The sequence below is a fragment of the Pseudophryne corroboree genome, chromosome 9, assembly GCF_028390025.1.
Source record: "Pseudophryne corroboree isolate aPseCor3 chromosome 9, aPseCor3.hap2, whole genome shotgun sequence".
NCBI classification, from domain to species: Eukaryota; Metazoa; Chordata; class Amphibia; order Anura; family Myobatrachidae; genus Pseudophryne; species Pseudophryne corroboree.
The window spans coordinates 89,882,605-89,901,388 of record NC_086452.1 but is presented as its reverse complement, the minus strand read 5'-3'; the positions used below and the strand labels follow the sequence as shown (position 1 = coordinate 89,901,388).

At 48.1% G+C, this 18,784-nt stretch overlaps 1 protein-coding gene across 2 annotated transcripts in view; it reads left to right on the top strand.

The window, feature by feature from the left end:
* Positions 1-2,266: 2,266 nt before the first annotated feature.
* LOC134957587 (protein kinase C delta type-like) overlaps positions 2,267-18,784 on the top strand; it is a 54,842-nt gene continuing 38,324 nt past the window's right edge. The window contains exons 1-3 of one of the 2 annotated variants that reach the window (XM_063939592.1): positions 2,267-2,501; positions 9,451-9,533; positions 16,705-16,824. The gene's annotated coding sequence lies outside the window, so the exon portion shown is untranslated. Of the gene's footprint in view, positions 2,502-9,450; positions 9,534-16,704; positions 16,846-18,784 lie in introns of both variants that reach the window. The other variant, XM_063939591.1, reaches the window with a different exon arrangement.

Here is an 18,784-nt window from a genome sequence, read left to right as displayed (position 1 = left end):
TGCACCCACGTTGTGCCGGTGTATTACCTTATCAAATACAGAGTATTCAACTACTGATAAATGTATCTGACGCAATACCTAGTTGAAACTGAATAATGGGGGGGGCGAGACTACCGATCTACACAGGGGCGTCTCTAGAAAGGAGGGGACCTGTGTGCAGACTCCGTGTGTGGGCCCCCTCCTCTCCCGTAGCCGTCGCGCCGCTGCTAGCGCTCTGAGCACAGTGCAAGAGTCTACAGCACATGCGCAGGACTAAAAAAAAAAGGACGCCTCACCATTTTTTCTCCTGTGCATGCGCTGTAGATCTACATATGTATAGTGTCCAACACATGTTTATAAAAATCCCTATCTACCCAGATAAATTATTACCATGATGTAATAATTAACTGTATTGTCTGGTGTAGTGTAATGTCCCCTTAAAAGGAAGTTGGTGTAAACACCACACCGAGCCGTGGTAAGAATAGTCTGAGTAAGGATATATACAGAATAGAAAAACTGAGGCTAGATATAATTGTCTAATATAGAACAAATTGTGGACCAGGAGTTGTTAGTAGATGTTAGCAGAATGCATGAATAAAAAATAAAAAATTATATATATATATATATATATACTGTATATAATATAATACACACACACACACACACACACACACACACACACACACACACACACACACACACACACACACACACACACACACACACACTATGCAGGGTATAAAGGGAAAACATATATACCTATATCCTATACACATCATAGATGGTATATATAGGGCATACATATATAGATTATGCAGGGTACATAGGGCGTATACATACATTACACAGGGTATATAGGTCACATATATACATTATTAGTATGTTACCTCTCCGGTGGTCCCTCTTCCTGCCGCTGCATTCACTCCCTGATGCCGCCCTCGCTCCCGACGCTGCCAGGTTTCCGCCTCACACACAGTGCTGGCCGCCATCTTCCTCACTGACAGCTAGCACCCGCTGTGTGTATATAACACCACTCCCTGACCTGTTGTGCCCGGGCCGGCCCCACACTGCCCTGGCTGCTGCTAGATCATACTTTCAGGTTGCTGCATAACCGCAGCGGCTCCGGCCGGCATCAGTGAGTTCCTGTGCGTGCACAGGAGCTCAGTTTGCTGCAGCCGCAAGTTAAATTAATTGTGTGTGAGGGTGGCTTGGGGAGGGGGGGCACAACCACTGAGGGGAGCTGTATAGGGAGAGAGGGGGCTGGGGAGAGAGTGTGGGGGTAGGGGCAGATAGAGACTGGGGGACAGAAAGTGTTGGGGTAGAGGCAAATAGGGACTGGGGGAGAGAGAGTATGGGGATAGAGGCAAATAGAGACTGGGGAGAACTCAGATGTGGGTCAGGGGCAAATAGGGACAAAAGTGGGTGGTAGGGGTAGCTAGGGATGGGAGAGAGGGTGGAGTGGTAGGGGCAGATAAGGACTGGGGAGAGAGAGATGCAAATATTTTACATACAGAATGACATATTATTAATAATGAATACCCCTTGCCCTCTGGTAATACCGGGAGGCTAGGGGATGGAACTTTGAGCTGAGTCATTGGGAATGTCTCCATCATATCTTGTGTAGAATATGACAATATGTAACTTGACTATTTCCATCATAAATTCTGGCTGCCGAAACGTGGCACAGACTACATTAGCTGTCCGGAACGGTGCTCTTACCACCTTAGCTATTCTGGATACTAGAACGTGGCGCAAACTACCTTAGTTAGCAGTTCTGGGTGCCAGAATGGGGCACAGACCATCTTACATCTGGCAGGTGCCAGATTGATGCTCTTAACCCTGTAGATTGCCGATATGTGTGACGGACTTGGAGCAGACCACTTTAGATAGCCATTTTGGGTCCCAGAACGGTGCTCTACCACCTTTGATATCCGTTCCTGTGCCAGACAATGCACAGACTACCTTAGCCATTCATTCTGGAATGGGACGCAGACCACCTTAGATAACTGTTCCAGGTGTTGGAATGGGGCACACACCACCTCGGATAGCTATTCTGGGTGCCGACATGCCCGCTTCTAGCTAGCAACTTCCCTGTTACCACCCAGAGTTTTCTGACTCTCAGGCAAGCTGTTTCTATGGCAGTGGATGCAGATTGGCTGAGAGTGGCTGAAATGTAGAGACACATGTAGAGACACAAGGAATCGTGGGGAAAAAACATATGCATGCTAAAATAAATACATGCCCATATTTGTGCATGTATTTATTTTAGCATGCATATGTTTTTTCCCCACGATTCCTTGTTGACAGTAACATTATATATGATTTGTCTGTTTCCTTCAGCCACTGTGGGAGGCCGGGGAGGCGACACAGCTGCGGCGTCCGGTTGCCAGGCAACGCAAGACGTCCGCCCGGATCACCGCCGCCGCCAGCGGCATGACGTCATTGGTCAGCGCCCGCAGTGGACGGATGCCACGTGGAACGCTGCCGCACCCCGGCTTCCTACAGCGGCGGGGGGTATTTAGGTAAGTGACTTTTGTCTTTTCTGTTTGTTCTGTTTGTTGTGTTTCAGCTAGACAGCATGTGGCTTGAAAACGGTACCTGCGAGTACCGAAACGTTGCCTGATGCAGTGCTGTCATGATATTTTAAACTAATATACTTTCTCTATCGTCCTAGTGGATGCTGGGGTTCCTGAAAGGACCATGGGGAATAGCGGCTCCGCAGGAGACAGGGCACAAAAGTAAAGCTTTCCGATCAGGTGGTGTGCACTGGCTCCTCCCCCTATGACCCTCCTCCAAGCCAGTTAGATTTTTGTGCCCGGCCGAGAAGGGTGCAATCTAGGTGGCTCTCCTAAAGAGCTGCTTAGAGAAAGTTTAGCTTAGGTTTTTTATTTTACAGTGAGGATCACTGCAACGAGGGACTTAGGGGAGAAGAAGTGAACTCACCTGCGTGCAGGATGGATTGGCTTCTTGGCTACTGGACATCAGCTCCAGAGGGACGATCACAGGTACAGCCTGGATGGTCACCGGAGCCTCGCCGCCGGCCCCCTTGCAGATGCTGAAACATGAAGAGGTCCAGAATCGGCGGCAGAAGACTCCTCAGTCTTCTAAAGGTAGCGCACAGCACTGCAGCTGTGCGCCATTTTCCTCTCAGCACACTTCACACGGCAGTCACTGAGGGTGCAGGGCGCTGGGAGGGGAGCGCCCTGGGAGGCAAATGAAAACCTATTTGGCTAAAAAATACCTCACATATAGCCTCCGGGGCTATATGGAGATATTTAACCCCTGCCAGAATACACTAAAGAGCGGGAGACGAGCCCGCCGGAAAAGGGGCGGGGCCTATCTCCTCAGCACACAGCGCCATTTTCCTTACACAGCTCCGCTGGTCAGGACGGCTCCCAGGTCTCTCCCCTGCACTGCACTACAGAAACAGGGTAAAACAAGAGAGGGGGGGCAAAATAGTGGCAAAAATTATATTATAAAAGCAGCTATACAGGGAGCACTTATTATAAGGCTATCCCTGTCATATATAGCGCTTTTGGTGTGTGCTGGCAAACTCTCCCTCTGTCTCCCCAAAGGGCTAGTGGGGTCCTGTCTTCGTTAAGAGCATTCCCTGTGTGTCTGCTGTGTGTCGGTACGTGTGTGTCGACATGTATGAGGACGATATTGGTGTGGAGGCGGAGCAATTGCCAAATATGGGGATGTCACCTCCTAGGGGGTCGACACCAGAATGGATGCCTTTATTTATGGAATTACGGGATAGTGTCAACACGCTAAAGCAGTCGTTTGTCGACATGAGACGGCCGGACAATCAGTTAGTGCCTGTCCAGGCGCCTCAAACACCGTCAGGGGCTGTAAAACGCCCTTTGCCTCAGTCGGTCGACACAGACCCAGACACAGGCACTGATTCCAGTGGCGACGGTGACGAATCAACCGTATTTTCCAGTAGGGCCACACGTTATATGATTTTGGCAATGAAGGAGGCGTTACATTTAGCTGATACTACTGGTACCACTAAACAGGGTATTATGTGGGGTGTGAAAAAACTACCTATAGTTTTTCCTGAATCAGAAGAACTAAATGATGTATGTGATGAAGCGTGGGTTGCCCCCGATAAAAAGATGCTAATTTCAAAGAAGTTATTAGCTTTATACCCTTTCCCGTCAGAGGTTAGGGCGCGCTGGGAAACACCTCCTAGGGTGGATAAGGCGCTCACACGCTTATCTAAACAAGTGGCGTTACCCTCTCCTGAGACGGCCGCACTTAAAGATCCAACAGATAGGAGGATGGAAAATATCCAAAAAAGTATATACACACATACAGGTGTTATACTACGACCAGCTATAGCGTCAGCCTGGATGTGCAGTGCTGGAGTAGTTTGGTCAGAGTCCCTGATTGAAAATATTGATACCCTGGATAGGGACAATGTTTTACTGTCTTTAGAGCAAATAAAGGATGCATTTCTTTATATGCGTGATGCACAGAGGGATATCTGCACACTGGCATCACGGGTAAGTGCTATGTCCATTTCGGCCAGAAGAAGTTTATGGACGCGACAGTGGTCAGGCGATGCGGACTCAAAACGGCATATGGAAGTTTTGCCGTATAAAGGGGAGGAGTTATTTGGAGTCGGTCTATCAGATTTGGTGGCCACGGCTACAGCCGGGAAATCCACCTTTTTACCTCAAGCTACTCCCCAACAGAAAAAGACACCGACTTTTCAACCGCAGTCCTTTCGTTCCTTTAAAAACAAGAGAGCAAAGGGATATTCATATCTGCCACGAGGCAGAGGAAGGGGGAAGAGACACCAACAGGCAGCTCCTTCCCAGGAACAGAAGCCCTCCCCCGCTTCTACAAAAGCCTCAGCATGACGCTGGGGCTTCTCAAGCGAACTCGGGGGCGGTGGGCGGTCGTCTCAAGCATTTCAGCGCGCAGTGGGCTCACTCGCAGGTAGATCCCTGGATCCTGCAGATAATATCTCAGGGGTACAGGTTGGAACTAGAGACAGATCCGCCTCGCCGTTTCCTGAAGTCTGCTTTACCAACGTCCCCCTCCGAAAGGGAGACGGTTTTGGAAGCCATTCACAAGCTGTACTCTCAGCAGGTGATAGTCAAGGTACCTCTTCTACAACAGGGAAAGGGGTATTATTCCACTCTATTTGTGGTACTGAAGCCGGACGGCTCGGTAAGACCTATTCTAAATCTGAAGTCCTTGAACCTGTACATAAAGAAGTTCAAGTTCAAAATGGAGTCACTCAGAGCAGTGATAGCGAACCTGGAAGAAGGGGACTTTATGGTGTCCTTGGACATCAAGGATGCGTACCTCCACGTTCCAATTTACCCCTCACACCAGGGGTACCTCAGGTTCGTTGTACAAAACTGTCACTATCAGTTTCAGACGCTGCCGTTCGGATTGTCCACGGCACCTCGGGTCTTTACAAAGGTAATGGCCGAGATGATGATTCTTCTTCGAAGAAAAGGCGTATTAATTATCCCATACTTGGACGATCTCCTAATAAGGGCAAGGTCCAGAGAACAGCTAGAGAGGGGATTAGCACTGTCTCAAGAAGTGCTAAAACAGCACGGCTGGATTCTGAATATTCCAAAATCCCAGTTAATGCCGACAACTCGTCTGCTGTTCCTAGGGATGATTCTGGACACGGTTCAGAAAAAGGTTTTTCTCCCGGAGGAAAAAGCCAAGGAGTTGTCCGAGCTTGTCAGGAACCTCCTAAAACCAGGAAAGGTGTCTGTACATCAATGCACAAGAGTCCTGGGAAAAATGGTGGCTTCTTACGAAGCAATTCCATTCGGCAGATTCCATGCACGAATTTTCCAGAGGGATCTGTTAGACAAATGGTCAGGGTCGCATCTTCAGATGCACCAGCGGATAACCCTGTCTCCAAGGACAAGGGTATCTCTTCTGTGGTGGTTGCAGAGTGCTCATCTATTGGAGGGCCGCAGATTCGGCATACAGGATTGGATCCTGGTGACCACGGACGCCAGCCTGAGAGGCTGGGGAGCAGTCACACAAGGAAGAAACTTCCAGGGAGTGTGGACGAGCCTGGAAACGTCTCTTCACATAAACATTCTGGAACTAAGAGCAATCTACAATGCTCTAAGCCAGGCAGAACCTCTGCTTCAAGGAAAACCGGTGTTGATCCAGTCGGACAACATCACGGCAGTCGCCCATGTGAACAGACAGGGCGGCACAAGAAGCAGGAGTGCAATGGCAGAAGCTGCAAGGATTCTTCGCTGGGCAGAGAATCATGTGATAGCACTGTCAGCAGTGTTCATCCCGGGAGTGGACAACTGGGAAGCAGACTTCCTCAGCAGACACGACCTTCACCCGGGAGAGTGGGGACTTCATCCGGAAGTCTTCCACATGCTGGTAACCCGTTGGGAAAGACCAATGGTGAACATGATGGCGTCTCGCCTCAACAAAAAACTGGACAGGTATTGCGCCAGGTCAAGAGATCCGCAGGCAATAGCTGTGGACGCGCTGGTAACGCCTTGGGTGTACCAGTCGGTGTATGTGTTTCCTCCTCTGCCTCTCATACCAAAAGTATTGAGAATTATACGGCAAAGAGGCGTAAGAACGATACTAGTGGTTCCGGATTGGCCAAGAAGGACTTGGTACCCGGAACTTCAAGAGATGATCACGGAAGATCCGTGGCCTCTACCTCTAAGGAGGGACTTGCTTCAGCAGGGTCCCTGTCTGTTTCAAGACTTACCGCGGCTGCGTTTGACGGCATGGCGGTTGAACGCCGGATCCTAAAGGAAAAAGGCATGCCGGAAGAAGTCATTCCTACTTTGATTAAAGCAAGGAAGGAAGTAACCGTGCAACACTATCACCGCATTTGGCGAAGATATGTTGCGTGGTGCGAGGATCGGAGTGCTCCGACGGAGGAATTTCAACTGGGTCGATTCCTACATTTCCTGCAATCAGGATTGTCTATGGGTCTCAAATTGGGATCTATTAAGGTTCAAATTTCGGCCCTGTCGATTTTCTTTCAAAAAGAATTGGCTTCAGTTCCTGAAGTCCAGACTTTTGTTAAGGGAGTGCTGCATATACAGCCTCCTGTGGTGCCTCCAGTGGCACCGTGGGATCTCAATGTGGTTTTGGAATTTCTAAAATCTCATTGGTTTGAACCACTAAAAAAGGTGGATTTAAAATATCTCACATGGAAAGTGACCATGTTACTAGCCCTGGCTTCGGCCAGGAGAGTGTCAGAACTGGCAGCTTTATCTTACAAAAGCCCATATCTGATTTTCCATTCGGACAGGGCAGAACTGCGGACTCGTCCGCATTTTCTCCCTAAGGTGGTGTCAGCATTTCATCTGAACCAGCCTATTGTAGTGCCTGCGGCTACAAGTGACTTGGAGGACTCCAAGTTACTGGACGTTGTCAGAGCATTAAAAATATATATTGCAAGGACAGCTGGAGTCAGAAAATCTGACTCGTTGTTTATATTGTATGCACCCAACAAGATGGGTGCTCCTGCGTCTAAGCAGACGATTGCTCGTTGGATCTGTAGCACAATCCAACTTGCACATTCTGTGGCAGGCCTGCCACAGCCTAAATCTGTAAAGGCCCACTCCACAAGGAAGGTGGGCTCATCTTGGGCGGCTGCCCGAGGGGTCTCGGCATTACAACTTTGCCGAGCAGCTACGTGGTCAGGGGAGAACACGTTTGTAAAATTTTACAAATTTGATACTCTGGCTAAGGAGGACCTGGAGTTCTCTCATTCGGTGCTGCAGAGTCATCCGCACTCTCCCGCCCGTTTGGGAGCTTTGGTATAATCCCCATGGTCCTTTCAGGAACCCCAGCATCCACTAGGACGATAGAGAAAATAAGAATTTACTTACCGATAATTCTATTTCTCGGAGTCCGTAGTGGATGCTGGGCGCCCATCCCAAGTGCGGATTATCTGCAATAATTGTACATAGTTATTGTTAACTAATTCGGGTTATTGTTAAGAAGCCATCTTTCAGAGGCTCCTCTGTTATCATACTGTTAACTGGTTTTGATCACAAGTTGTACGGTGTGATTGGTGTGGCTGGTATGAGTCTTACCCGGGATTCAAAATTCCTCCCTTATTGTGTACGCTCGTCTGGGCACAGTACCTAACTGGCTTGGAGGAGGGTCATAGGGGGAGGAGCCAGTGCACACCACCTGATCGGAAAGCTTTACTTTTGTGCCCTGTCTCCTGCGGAGCCGCTATTCCCCATGGTCCTTTCAGGAACCCCAGCATCCACTACGGACTCCGAGAAATAGAATTATCGGTAAGTAAATTCTTATTTTTTTGCATTTGGAGTGCCGCAGTCTTCTTGTTTTCTACTGCATTATTTATTTGCTGAGGGCACCCTCTCATTAATTATTTTGTCAGCATTGAGTGCGGGTTCTTAATCTGGACTATATATATATATATATATATATATATATATATACTTCCTTTATAGTGGGGGCAAATGTGCCAGCAAGCCCTTAATGTCCGACCATGCTGGCACTTGTGGTATGGGGTGAAATTAATATGCACACATGATGGGCCAATATAGAGGTGATCACAAGCCCTTGTGTTTTGTGTGTTTACGCACTGCACATGGGGGGTAATTCAGACCTGATCGCTCGCTAACGTTTTTTGCAGTGCTGTGATTAGGTCAGAACTGCGCATGCGTATGCACCACAATGCGCAGGCGCGTCGCACAGGTACAAAGCGGATCGGTGCTGTGCGATGGGTTTTACGAAGAATCCATTCGCACAACCGATCACAAGGAGATTGACAGGAAGAGGGCGTTTGTGGGTGGCAACTGACCGTTTTCAGGGAGTGGTTGGAAAAACGCAGGCGTGTCCAAGCGTTTGCATTGTGGGTGTCTGACGTAAATTCCGGCCTCGGACAGGCTGAAGTGATCGCAGCGGCTGAGTAAGTCCTAGGCAATTCAGAAACTGCACAAAGTTTTTTTGTACCGCACGGCTGCACATGAGATCGCACACTTGCACAGCTAAAATACAGTCCCCGGTGGGCGGCGAATATACGAACGCAGGACTGCAAAAATTAGCTAGCGAGCGATCAGGTCTGAATTACCCCCATGGTCTGGAACCAAACCTTCATAACTACAGGTGATGCAGAGTCATACACAACTCAGGCACAGAATCATATATAACTCAGGCACTAATCCACTTTCAGCTGAAGGGACGTAACTGGGCTGTAACAGATTGTTCTCACCCAGGCAAAGCTTAGGGCTATGTAAAGTTGTACGTTTTCAGACGTATCTTTTGCAGCAAGAAAATGACTGGTACAAGTGCGCACTGATGGTAATGACAGCTTAGAAACCAAGTGTACGGATAGGATCAAAAATATAATTTAGTTCTGTGCAATGTGATAACAATTATGGCCGACCTGTGCTCAACTCTGCATTGGCCCTGTTATGTCTAGGGCAATTTTTATGCATGTACTGTATCTCTATCCATCCACAGGGTACATGCTTGATCCAGATCCAGACAAGACGCCAAGTTTCCTGTATTGAAGCTACTGAGAGTGCCCTGTACCTAACAGCCTTGTAAGTTTCTGCATTGGTTTTATAAGACTTAAGCTGGGTACACACTACAGAGATGTCGGCACAATATGCCGTTTCATAACAACATTATCTACATCGCTCAGTGTGTACAGGGGATTGCGCACTCCCGCGGACGCTAGCGATGTACGCTTGGTTCTTTGTGCTGCACATAAAATCAAGTGTTGTCGCTAGAGTCCTGTATCATGCCAATGGAGGACGGAACACGTTTGTTCCGACCTTCATTAGCATCTCCTCAGTGTGTACACACAATCTAGGGCTGACGGGGATTCGTTCCGAAGTCGGACCGAATCCCCGTTGCTCTAGTGTGTACTCACCTTTAGGATCTTTGCCACTGGTAAATGAGTCATTACATGCACTGTACATGTACTTTGTGTTGTAATAATGTGTGGATCAGAGCCAGCCCTAGGCATAGGCAAACTAGGCAAATGCTTATGCTGATTAAAATGATATGCGGCATGCCTATATTCTGTGTGTGACGGTATCTGGATATGAAATGCTTCATTACAGTGTATTCCTGGAAATCACTGTCACGTAGCATTTTGTATGCAGATACAGCCACACACAGAACATAGGTATGTTGCATATCATTTTAATCAACAAAAGCTGCTTGTTCATCCTAGCCATATAGCTATGCAAATAAGATGCATTTTCGGCAAAAAAGGTGCTTGACTTTTCGGCAAAAAAGGCATCTCCTTCTGCATGGCATATTGAGGTAAGATGTATGAGGACACATCTGTATCCAAGCAGCGGTAGAGGTCACAGTATTAGCAGCCGTGTGTGCTGGTGAGTTGGTTGTGCAATAGTGTTCGGCATATGTGTAATGTGCATTATGTGTGTCATGTGTATAAATGCATTAAATATGTGCGGCATATGTGTATGGGACATTATATGTATAAGGGCATTAATATAGGTTGGCATCATGTGTAAGGCGCATTATGTTTATAAGGATATTAATAATGTGAGTCATGTGTTAGGAGCATTTCTGTTTGGTATTTTGTGTATAAATGCATTACTAATGTGTGGCATTATGTGTATAAGGTGCTGTATTGTGTGACTTAATGTATAGAAAGGGCACTACTGTGTGGTGTAATGTGAATAAAGAGCAATATGATGTGGTGTAATGTGAATAAGGGGCACTACTGTGAGGCGTAACATATAAAGTATAGTGGTACTACTGTGTGATATAACATGAATAAAGGACACTATCGCATGATAAAATGTAAATAAAGTTGCACAGCTTTGTGGCCTAATTTCTCTAACGTCCTAGTAAATGCTGGGGACTCCGTCAGGACCATAGGGGGGATTAGCGGCTCCGCAGGAGACAGGGCACAAAAATAAAGCTTTAGGATCAGGTGGTGTGCACTGGCTCCTCCCCCTATGACCCTCCTCCAAGCCTCAGTTAGGTTTTTGTGCCCGTCCGAGCAGGGTGCAATCTAGGTGGCTCTCCTAAAGAGCTGCTTAGAAAAAGTTTTTAGGTTTTTTATTTTCAGTGAGTCCTGCTGGCAACAGGCTCACTGCATCGAGGGACTTAGGGGAGAGAAGTGAACTCACCTGCGTGCAGGATGGATTGGCTTCTTAGGCTACTGGACACCATTAGCTCCAGAGGGAGTCGGAACACAGGTCTCACCCTGGGGTTCGTCCCGGAGCCGCGCCGCCGACCCCCCTTGCAGATGCCGAAGATGGAAGAGGTCCAGAAGCAGGCGGCAGAAGACTTTTCAGTCTTCCTGAGGTAGCGCACAGCACTGCAGCTGTGCGCCATTGTTGTCAGCACACTTCACACAGCGGTCACGGAGGGTGCAGGGCGCTGGGGGGGCGCCCTGGGCAGCAATGTATAATACCTTTTTTATGGTTAAAAATACATCACATATAGCCCCTGGGGGCTATATGGATGTATTTAACCCCTGCCAGGTCTCAGAAAAACGGGAGAAGAAGCCCGCCGAAAAGGGGGCGGGGCCTATTCTCCTCAGCACACAGCGCCATTTTCCCTCACAGAAATGCTGGTGGGAAGGCTCCCAGGCTCTCCCCTGCACTGCACTACAGAAACAGGGTTAAAACAGAGAGGGGGGGCACTGATTTGGCGATATGACTACATATATTAAAATGCTATAAGGGAAAAGCACTTATATAAAGGTTGTCCCTGTATAATTATAGCGTTTTTGGTGTGTGCTGGCAAACTCTCCCTCTGTCTCCCCAAAGGGCTAGTGGGTCCTGTCCTCTATCAGAGCATTCCCTGTGTGTGTGCTGTGTGTCGGTACGTGTGTGTCGACATGTATGAGGACGATGTTGGGAGGCGGAGCAAATTGTCTGTAATGGTGATGTCACTCTCTAGGGAGTCGACACCGGAATAGATGGCTTATTTAAGGAATTACGTGATAATGTCAACACGCTGCAAGTCGATTGACGACATGAGACGGCCGGCAAACATATTAGTATCTGTCCAGGCGTCTAAAACACCGTCAGGGACGTTATAATGCCCATTTTACCTCAGTCGGTCGACACAGACACAGACACGGACACTGACTCCAGTGTCGACGGTGAAGAAACAAACGTATTTTCCTTTAGGGCCACACGTTACTTGTTAAGGGCAATGAAGGAGGTGTTACATATTTCTGATACTACAAGTACCACAAAAAAGGGTATTATGTGGGGTGTGGAAAAACTACCTATAGTTTTTCCTGAATCAGATAAATTAAATGAAGTGTGTGATGAGGCGCGGGGTTCCCCCGATAGAAAATTATTGGCGGTATACCCTTTCCCGCCAGAAGTTAGGGCGCGTTGGGAAACACCCCTTAGGGTGGATAAGGCGCTCACACGCTTATCAAAACAAGTGGCGGTACCGTCGCCAGATACGGCCGCCCTCAAGGAGCCAGCTGATAGGAGGCTGGAAAATATCCTAAAAAGTATATACACACATACTGGTGTTATACTGCGACCAGCGATCGCCTCAGCCTGGATGTGCAGCGCGGGGGTGGCTTGGTCGGATTCCCTGACTGAAAATATTGATACCCTTGACAGGGACAGTATTTTATTTACTATAGAGCATTTAAAGAATGCATTTCTATATATGCGAGATGCACAGAGGGATATTTGCACTCTGGCATCAAGAGTAAGTGCGATGTCCATATCTGCCAAAAGATGTTTATGGACACGACAGTGGTCAGGTGATGCAGATTCCAAACGGCACAAAGATGTATTGCCGTATAAAGGGGAGGAGTTATTTGGGGTCGGTCCATCGGACCTGGTGGCCACGGCAACTGCTGGGAAATCCACCGTTTTTACCCTAAGTCACATCTATGCAGAAAAAGACACCGTCTTTTCAGCCTCAGTCCTTTCGTCCCCATAAGCATATCTGCCCAGGGATAGAGGAAAGGGAAGAAGACTGCAGCAGGCAGCCCATTCCCAGGAACAGAAGCCTTCCACCGCTTCTGCCAAGTTCTCAGCATGACGCTGGAGCCGTACAGGACCCCTGGATCCTACAAGTAGTATCCCAGGGGTACAGATTGGAAAGTCGAGACGTTTCCCCTCGCAGGTTCCTGAAGTCTGCTTTACCAACGTCTCCCTCCGACAGGGAGCCAGTATTGGAAACAATTCACAAGCTGTATTCCCAGCAGGTGATAATCAAAGTACCCCTCCTACAACAAGGAAAGGGGTATTATTCCACACTATATTGTGGTACTGAAACCAGAAGGCTCGGTGAGACCTATTCTAAATCTGAAATATTTGAACACTTACAAAGGTTCAAATCAAGATGGAGTCACTCAGAGCAGTGATAGCGAACCAGGAAGAAGGGGACTATATGGTGTCCCGGGACATCAGGGATGCTTACCTCCATGTCCCAATTTGCCCTTCTCACCAAGGGTATCTCAGGTTCGTGGTACAGAACTGTCACTATCAGTTTCAGACGCTGCCGTTTGGATTGTCCACGGCACTCCGGGTCTTTACCAAGGTAATGCCCGAAATGATGATTCTTCTTCGAAGAAAATGGACGACCTCCTGATAAGAGCAAGGTCCAGAGAACAGTTGGAGGTCGGAGTAGCACTATCTCAAGTAGTTCTACGACAGCACGGGTGGATTCTAAATATTCCAAAACCGCAGTTGTTTCCGACGACACGTCTGCTGTTCCTAGGGATGATTCTGGACACAGTCCAGAAAAAGGTGTTTCTCCCGGAGGAGAAAGCCAGGGAGTTATCCGAGCTAGTCAGGAACCTCCTAAAACCAGGAAAAGTGTCAGTGCATCATTGCACAAGAGTCCTGGGAAAAATGGTGGCTTATTACGAAGCGATTCCATTCGGCAGATTCCACGCAAGAACTTTTCAGTGGTATCTGCTGGACAAATGGTCCGGATCGCATCTTCAGATGCATCGGCGGATAACCCTATCTCCAAGGACAAGGGTGTCTCTCCTGTGGTGGTTACAGAGTGCTCATCTTCTAGAGGGACGCAGATTCGGCATTCAGGATTGGATGCTGGTGACCACGGAGGCCAGCCTGAGAGGCTGGGGAGCAGTCACACAGGGAAAAAATTTCCAGGGAGTGTGATCAAGTCTGGAGACTTTTCTCCACATAAATATACTGGAGCTAAGGGCAATTTATGATGCTCTAAGCTTAGCAAGACCTCTGCTTCAAGGTCAGCTGGTATTGATCCAGTGGGACAACATCACGGCAGTCGCCCACGTAAACAGACAGGGCGGCACAAGAAGCAGGAGGGCAATGGCAAAAACTGCAAGGATTTTTCGCTGGGCGGAAAATCATGTGATAGCACTGTCAGCAGTTTCATTCCGGGCAACTGGGAAGCAGACTTCCTCAGCAGGCACGACCTCCACCCGGGAGAGTGGGGACTTCATCGGGAAGTTTTTCCACATGATTGTGAACCGTTGGGAAAGACCAAAGGTGTACATGATGGCGTCCAGCCTGAACAAAAAACTGGACAGGTATTGCGCCAGGTCAAGAGACTTTCAGGCAATAGCTGTGGACGTTCTGGTAACACCGTGGGCGTACCAGTCGGTGTATGTGTTTCCTCCTCTGCTTCTCATACCCAAGGTATTGAGAATTATAAGACGTAGAGGAGTAAGAACTATACTCGTGGCTCCGGATTGGCCAAGAAGGACTTGGTACCCGGAACTTCAAGAGATACTCACAGAGGACTCATGACCTCTGCCGCTAAGAAGGGACTTGCTTCAGCACGTACCATGTCTGTTCCAAGACTTACCGCGGCTGCGTTTGACGGCATGGCGGTTGAACGCCGGATCCTAAGGGAAAAAGGCGTTCCGGAAGAGGTCTTTCCTACCATGGTCAAAGCCAGGAAGGACGTGACCGCACAACATTATCACCACATGTGGCGAAAATATGTTGCGTGGTGTGAGGCCAGGAAGGCTCCACGAAGAAATTTCAACTCGGTCGATTCCTGCATTTCCTGCAAACAGGAGTGTCTATGGGCCTCAGATTGGGGTCCATTAAGGTTCAAATTTCGGCCCTGTCGATTTTCTTCCAGAAAGAATTGGCTTCAGTTCCTGAAGTCCAGAAGTTTGTCAAGGGAGTACTGCATATACAACCCCCTTTTGTGCCTCCAGTGGCACTGTGGGATCTCAACGTAGTGCTGGGATTCCTCAAATCACATTGGTTTAAACCGCTCAAATCTGTGGATTTGAAATATCTCACATGGAAAGTGACCATGATGTTGGCCCTGGCCTCGGCCAGGCGAGTGTCAGAATTGGCGGCTTTGTCTCACAAAAGCCCATATCTGATTGTCCATTCGGACAGGGCAGAGCTGCGGACTCGTCCCCAGTTTCTCCCTAAGGTGGTGTCAGCGTTTCACCTGAACCAGCTTATTGTGGTACCTGCGGCTACTAGGGACTTGGAGGACTCCAAGTTGCTAGATGTTGTCAGGGCCCTGAAAATATCGGTTTCCAGGACGGCTGGAGTCAGGAAAACTGACTTGCTGTTATCCTGTATGCACCCAACAAACTGGGTGCTCTTGCTTCTAAGCAGACGATTGCTAGTTGGATGTGTAGTACAATTCAGCTTGCACATTATGTGGCAGGCCTGCCACAGCCAAAATATGTAAATGCCCATTCCACAAGGAAGGTGGGCTCATCCTGGGCGGCTGCCCGAGGGGTCTCGGCATTACAACTCTGCCGAGCAACTACGTGGTCGGGGGGAGAACACGTTTGTAAAATTCTACAAATTTGATACCCTGGCTAAAGAGGACCTGGAGTTCTCTCATTCGGTGCTGCAGAGTCATCCGCACTCTCCCGCCCGTTTGGGAGCTTTGGTATAATCCCCATGGTCCTGACGGAGTCCCCAGCATCCACTAGGACGTTAGAGAAAATAAGATTTTACTTACCGATAAATCTATTTCTCGTAGTCCGTAGTGGATGCTGGGCGCCCATCCCAAGTGCGGATTGTCTGCAATACTTGTACATAGTTATTGTTACAAAAAAATCGGGTTGTTATTGTTGTGAGCCGTCTGTTCAGAGGCTCCTACGTTGTCATACTGTTAACTGGGTTCAGATCACAAGTTGTACGGTGTGATTGGTGTGGCTGGTATGAGTCTTACCCGGGATTCAAAATCCTTCCTTATTGTGTACGCTCGTCCGGGCACAGTATCCTAACTGAGGCTTGGAGGAGGGTCATAGGGGGAGGAGCCAGTGCACACCACCTGATCCTAAAGCTTTATTTTTGTGCCCTGTCTCCTGCGGAGCCGCTAATCCCCCCTATGGTCCTGACGGAGTCCCCAGCATCCACTACGGACTACGAGAAATAGATTTATCGGTAAGTAAAATCTTATTTTAAATTGGGGTTACTAATGTGTGGCCATGCCCCTTCCCAGCAAGAACATGCTTCTTTTTGGGATGTGTGCCGAATGTGCACACTGTTCCTATATAAAATATAGGGGGTAGGAGCACCAAAATGAGGACTGCTATGGGTGAGTGGTGATGGTGCTGGGAAAGGGGTGCAGGGTCAGAGGTGGAACTAGCAGTGGTACTAAGGGGCCACCAGCCAAAAACTTGCCTTGGGCATCATATTGCAGCTCTGGTGTGGATGATGGATGTACATTTGTTGCTGGCCACAATGAAGATAGTATAGTGTAGAGTATTCTTGCATGGTAAAACTCTTTGGAGCAGTGAGAGTAACCTCCCTTTGTGCCATTTTTCAGGCTACAGATCCTGTACCAACAAATGAAACCAAAATTGCTCCTCACCAGAGGCCAGAAGCTGGTCCAATGCAGCGGAACCTGGGATGCTTCCAATGTAGCAGCACTGACATTGAAGAAAAGGTACAGCCACTTCCACACCAGGTTTGTTGGTCCCAATGTTATTCTGGTCTCCCAAAAGAAACAGATGGTTTGGAAATGAACACATGGGGCCTGATGTAGAGCTGGAGGGAAATGTTGCTCCCGAACTGTATGCATAGAAAAAATGTGTATAATTAGCTGTATAGAGAGATGTACACATCCTTTGTGTATGTATAGGCTTAGCTTGCTACCAGTCATCATCAGTGTGCAGTTGCACCTACATTATACTAAGTGTAAAAGATACAACACCTGGAAATAGACCTATAATAGCTCAGTGCTGCATAGCCCACTGTCCTGTCCACATTCTATGTGAGAACATCCTGTCTCAGCCCAGTTACACCTATTCAGCCAAAGTGTGATCATACTGCATATACACCTGCATCACTCACACTTGGGTACACTAGGTTTGCAGGGCGGGTGTCTGACGTCAATTCTGGGACCAAAAAGACTGAAGTGATCGCAGCGGCTGAGTAAGTCCAGAGCTACTCAGAAACTGTAAAACACTTTTTTGTGCCGTCAGCTGCAAAAGCGTTCGCAAACTCGCAAAGCTAAGATACACTCCCCCATAGGCAGTGACTATCTGATCACAGCGCTGCAAAAAGTTGCTAGCCAGCGATCAACTGAGAATGACCCCCAATGTACAGCCAGACTTCTGAGTTCTGCTCATCTCTAGCAGTTATATATAGGTTGTTTTGAGTAATATTACAGCTAGCTAAGTTAGGACCATGCTATCCCTGGTTTATAATAGGGTTACATAGAGATAATGATAATGGATATGCACATTGCTGGACACAGTGTAGGATGCTGAGGAAAGTGAGACCTTGTATCCCAGTAATAATAACAGCATTTATGAGAATTGCCACGTCAATGACTGAGTACTATGTTTACCTAAACCAGGCATGTCCAAACTGCGGCCCTCCAGTTGTTGAGAAACTACACATCCCAGCATGCCCTGACACAGCTTTAGCATTCTCTGATAGCAAAACTGTGTCAGGGCATGCTGGGATATGTAGTTTCACAACAGCTGGAGGGCCGCAGTTTGGACATGCCTGACCTAAACTATAAGACTCATCTGAGTTCAGGTGTAAAATAAATAACTATTTCTTCATACATGAGGGATACTGGAACCGCTGGGTATACAGATAAATCCTTTCACATCTTTGCTGCACATAGCAGCGTTCAGTAGCTGTACCACATTGCGCATGCATCAGGGTATACCGTGTACATTCGCAACCCCCCTCCAGGCCCATTGTAATGAATGCAGAGCGGGAGTGTGCGTAGGCACGAGACCTGCTATGCCACTAATCACTTGCATCGATGTTAAAGGACGCATCTGTAGATGATGCTGGAGGAGGCTGGGGCACTAAAAGTTACAGGTCAGAAGCACAGGCTCCTCCCCCCTATACCTCACCCTCTGACCCGCCCTAAGGAGCTGGACACTGCTTTAGCTGCTCCTGCTGCTTAGGTGATTTTTTTATGTTTATTTATTATTTTATTTTTGACACCTCTGAGCGGCCGGCGGGGACAGGTCCATGACTGAGCACCATTTTCAGTGTAACCTGTAATACACATCTGTGTCCACCTCTCAGTGCAAATAATGGGATTTATTTTACATCTGTTTGTCCTGTGTTTTATCTTTTTAATAACTATTTGGTATTGTTATAAACTGTCCATATGATAGGGCGCAGGTTCTCACACTCGGCCCTCAGGACCCCACACAGTTCATGTTTCCAGGTCACCTGTAGATATGTCACATGTGACAGTTGGTCATACACAGGGCACCTGCCGGGGGACTGGGACATGTGACCTGTGTGGTGTCCTGGGAACCACTGTGATAGGGAATACAGATTGTAAGCTCCACTGGGACAGGGGCTGATGTCAGTAACTGAAATGTTACCGGTGAAGCACTGTCCAACATGTGTATGCTATATAAATAACGTAA